The sequence below is a fragment of the Rhipicephalus sanguineus genome, chromosome 11 (assembly GCF_013339695.2).
Source record: "Rhipicephalus sanguineus isolate Rsan-2018 chromosome 11, BIME_Rsan_1.4, whole genome shotgun sequence".
Taxonomy (NCBI): Eukaryota; Metazoa; Arthropoda; class Arachnida; order Ixodida; family Ixodidae; genus Rhipicephalus; species Rhipicephalus sanguineus.
This window is the reverse complement of record NC_051186.1, coordinates 61,119,206-61,124,445: the sequence shown is the minus strand read 5'-3', so window position 1 is coordinate 61,124,445 and position 5,240 is coordinate 61,119,206.

Below are 5,240 nucleotides of genomic sequence, written 5' to 3'. Positions count from 1 at the left end.
AAAAAGCGTGTCTGCATTCAGAACAATGACGTGTACAGTGTAAAAAAAACACTATTGTGACTGCACTGTTGCTTAGGAAAGTGCTGCAAAGGGAAGGAGGTATTTTTGAAAACGCAATTCAAAAGAATAGAACGTGTTTTCCGCTTTGAAGTCCTTGAAATGTCATTCTATTTACCGCTACATTGTAGAATTCTCTCTATCCTGCCTATGAAAGGCGCGTGTTCACTCTTACAACGCAATGACTGAATTTGCATCGCTACAATGCTCACATAGCGAACGAAGCGTCAGATAATGCCCATAGGTGATCTCCTTCTGGGAAATCAGTTCTGATGATTCCAGCAAAGTGAAGATCAAAGAAAGGTCAAAGAAGGAAAAATTATCGTTTATCCGTTTGCAGTACAAGGCTACAAGGAGATCTATACGGATTTCTCGGAAACAAAAGCTTCCCTAGTTGCCGAGAAATTTGTCCTGGTCCGGTGATTCAAACAAAAGACCAATACCTTCCAGGGATGCTCACTCTACCAATTCAGCTAACCGGGGTGCTAGTATTTTACAGCTCGAGGACGTTATAATCACCAACTTAAAGCATATGGGCACCTGATATGTCAATTCCCTTTGATTTGTTATAGTTTAATATTTTCCCACTTATTCATTAACCACTAATTCATTAAGCATATTTACAATTCTTGTAACTTCGCAATGACGGTGCGTCACTTTCTTATCTGTTTTAAGATAATTCGCAGTTAACGCAACAAAGAACACCCACAAGTAGGCACATGTGGACAGATCTGTTGCGCATAGTAGGGAAGGCACGAACGTGCTCTAAAAAAATTGTTTTTAAATAATGAACTCGCTTCGCACGAACTTTATAGCTTGTAATTTTTCAGTTGCCACTGGTTTAATTTATCAACAGGCATACCACTGAATAAGCTATCTACGCAAATGCTTCTTTCAAAATTTTGCAGATATCTTTTTTTTTTCAGTAAACTCGCTCAGCACTGGAGAATACTGTCTTTCGCACGAGCAAGGGAGGTTATCGCTAGATTCTCGCAAATAATTGACCACAACGCCTCCAAGTTTTTTTTTTTTTCACTCATCATAAAATCTTATTAACATGCAGAGCAACTCAAGAGGCAATGAAATATTTGTAGATTCAAATGATTGTGCATCCATAGCATGGACATGAATGAAAACTCGAATGTGGCTGGACACTCCTGCTTTCGCTGTGTGTATCCGCGTTTGTGTTGCCGACCCGTCACTCTTTTTCTACCCTTTTTTCTTCGACGTGAACGTGCTGCTCCGTCTCAGTGTCCCAGCTTCCTCGATTTCGCGCAGGGGGTTAACGCAGAAGCAAAACCAAGGTCAATCTAAATACGTCGCGAAAGTCGGAACGAAAAGTGGTCGGAAACCTATTGCGATAAACATCAACACCCGCGTGACGATTAAAGCGCTACTAGGTGAGGGGGGGGGGGGCAAATAATGAAAACAACAAAATAATTAAACGTTTATTTTCATTAGTTTTAATTTTATTTGTCAGGATTTAAATTAGTAGACTACTTTATTCAAACTTTAGTCTTGGGTATGTGGTTGAGTGGCCAATTTTTTTCGTTTATCTTCAGAAAGAGCGGGCACATGCAGGCAGTCTGGTAATATGGGCCAACGGTTTTGTGCATTTTCAGATGCAAATGGCGTCGCTCGTTTATGCGCAGTAGGTTTGTGCCTGTCGTCCGTAGGTGATTTCCTCGCATAAGCGTTGTTTTCTAGTCGTGGTACTTGGCAGAAGGTAATATAGCCCATCGCAGCCATCGGGAACCGTTTCAGTGACTGGTTTTTCAGCGCACGGCCGGCGTGCTGTCGCCCTTCCGGACGATGAGTTCGCCACGCTACGCGAAGAAACGCTGCGCTGTCTACGGATGCAAGAGCAACACGTGTCCAAGGTTTGTGTGCACGTTGAATTGTTATGCTACTTCTGATTTCTGTGTTATATATTTTGGGGTAATATCCTGTTCAACTGCAATATTTCGCCAATAAAATACACCTTATTTATCAAATCTGTCTTTTTCGTCTTCCCGTTATCTTGCAGGCTTCCATTATGGAGCCGTCATAGTGATAAGAAAAAGAACGTGGAGCTATAGAAAAAAATTTCATAATTTCGCGCCCATCGCGTTAAAACGTGACGTCATTTCCGTTTCCGGTTGTGACGTCATCTTTTTTCTGTTTTTTTTTTAATTCTGTTTGTCCCCTCCTCACATAGATGGCGACTGTTGCAACAACTAGCCACCGGCTTGACACGTGGGCTTCTACGGAAGTTACGCTACCAGTTTACATATACCTTGGCAAAACCACGCTACGACGAGGAAATCCTCGCCAGCTGCGCCGTTTTGTTCTTTAAATATTTTTGTTCATGTCGTCTGCGTACGGTGTCTACCTGCGGACGCGAACCGGGCAAAATCGACCGTCCCCTCCCATTCCGCGAAATGTATTGCGTACTGGTGAACAAATTCGCTATTAAAAACAAAGATGTTCTTACTTGGAATGAAACGGGCCCACTATCTGTGCCTGGTGTTTTCTCAGTGTCAAAACAGCGCCTATGCGAGGGAGTGAAGCTCAGCTTTTATAGTATCGTTTGCTGAGAGGAGCACTAATGAATTAGTTTCGCCACCTATTGAGCAAGTGGAGACTGCAATGGCTTCCATGTAGACCTGTCCGCCGCCGCCGCCGCCGCCTCTTTTTTCTCACGCCGTTTGCGCCGCCGCCGAGGTTCCGAAAAGTGATGACGCCGCCGCCGCCACGCAATACTTGCGGCGCGCCGCCGTTGTTCTTTTGTTCTAAACCGAACGGGCAATCGGGACATAAAATACGTCGCTTCACCGGGAGAGATTTTCTCGGTGTGTCTCATATAATGGACTGTCTATTTCAGCCGACGCTCATTGGCCGGAGCTCGGTGAGCAGCGCGCGCTCTGTTTCCGGTTTTCTTCTTCAACCTGATTTTGACGTCGCGAAGCTTTCACAGCTCGGCAAAAGAGAGGCACGGATAGCGCTTCAACCATGGAGGAAAAAAAAATACAGATAGCTAAGCGATTTGTTATGTATTCATGTCAAAAAATGATGGCTGATCCCTCCGTCATAGGAATCGGTATAACACGAAAGTGAAACTTGTCGTCACAGAAGTAGTTTATTGTTTGTATGTCTACTGTTGTTTGGCAGATATAGCACCGCTTGATTTGGACGCCTCTCACTCACATTAACCCCTAGTGGCACATCTCCGTACCGACAACTAATGCCGATGCACATGATTTAACCCTTGCGGTAGCTGAAGTTCTTAAAGGGGCCCTGCAACTTTTTTCGAGCATGCTCAAAAAGCGCTGCCGATCGGTAGTCGAGGCTCCCGAGAACACGCGAGCCAAATATTATAGCGATGCGCATGGCCTGGAATTTACAATAAATTCTCAAAGTCAGCTGAAAATCGCTCCCTCTTCTCTCGACAAATGATGTATTAGTCCGCAAAATATGACGCGATTGTCGGCAGTTCCACCATTGGCTGATGTTATAATCACGATAACACCCTTATTATTACTTTCGTTGTTAATTTTGAGTTCAATAAGTAGATAATATGTATGTTTATATTCTGTTATCACGTTAAAAACCCGGAACAAACATTAATATTAGCACTTCCGGTCTCACCGACAGCTCGTCTGCTCGTAGTTGCGTGGTTCCGTTTCTTCGCCATGCGCAGTGCCGAAAACGTGAATATTTCTGTGCTTTTGACCATCGCCGGTTGCCGTTGAGAGTGGCAGCCGTTCGAGTGTTGCCTCGTCAGCTGGGAACTGCATCGTCGGCACGTTCTCACGACCGACCGAGGCAGCCGTGCAGCATGTCTCCGATAACAATGCTGGCGTCCGGTAATGGCGGCGCTTCGGGGTCGTCTGCCAGTGCCGTCTTACGAGGCGGTGTATCGGAGTATGGGCCGAAACCGATCTCAGCTGTCATTCATTCCAAACGAGCGCGCAGGTTTGCTTCCATGGTTGGCAAAGCGATGAAAACACTACGGCGTTCGAGGTGCACACCCAACATTGCCAAACCGACTCGCAGTTTTCAAGCACGCGCGATACACATCGGCTCCGCTCGACGAGAACGACGCAAGCCGACCGGAAGTGGCGGCACAGACCACGTGGTTGCGCCCAGACGTCAGAGAGAAAAAAATGAAGAAAAAATTTCCGCCGGCGCTCTTGGGCGGAGCCTCGCTCGTCTGCGCTCCCTCCCTCGAGTCGCTGCGTGTTTCCGTAGCCTAAACGGTACACAAGCGGAAGTTCCGGTTTTATACTTAAAAAACTGGTAAAGGGCGAACGCGTTAACTACTGCTACGTCTGAGTACAATAATAGAAATCATTGCTTTTTGTACAACAAGAAAAGCCTTATCATAAACTCCTGTTTATTAATGTTTCGGCTATAGCGTTTGGGTGGCCCTCTCGTGACGGCTGTCGGGGAATCCTTTTGTTGCCGTCAGCTAGGTACCTAGGTGACTTAGGGACGAAATCTCTCTAGTTTTTGGCGGTGCTTTTTGGAACGCTCCACCGGCTGATGCACGCTTGAACTACTTGAACGGGCTTGGGCTTTCGTCTCCTGTCTCTACACCGACGACGATGACCGCGAGTCGGGCAGCTTTCGTTTCGACAACGTAGTACGCGAACCGGTGCTCCATAGCGACTTCGTCGTGGCTACTTCGAACAACATCCATGACCTGGACGTCGAAGGCGAGGATGCTGCATTGCGCTGCCTTGCCACAATTGAGTAAGTAGTGATCTCCATTATTGCGAGCTTTGTCTCTGTCAGCTAGAAATGCCGTGTCTATCAATTACATACCAGAAAGCGTGACAATATGCTGTCGTTCTTACGATGTGGATTCGGAGCGTGACAAACATTTCGAACTGGGGCACAAGAGGCTCACCAACGATCGCTGCGCGAGCAGGAAATGTTTGCTGCGCGAGTGAGTACCGATCGTGAGTTTTCATGCACTACAGTTCGACAAGGTTAACTTGCACCAACTCGTCCAATTTTCCTCTTGGCTTAAGTGATTACTACTATGGATGTTATCTGATCAACTAGTAGGAACAGTTTCCTTGCGCATTACAGAAGCTGGATTAACGGCTCTCACTCGGTGGCAATTTCGCAAATGTTCAGGTTTGAATGTCGGATTTGCCTACATTATGAAGTGGCATCACGCTCCATGTCTCAGCAGA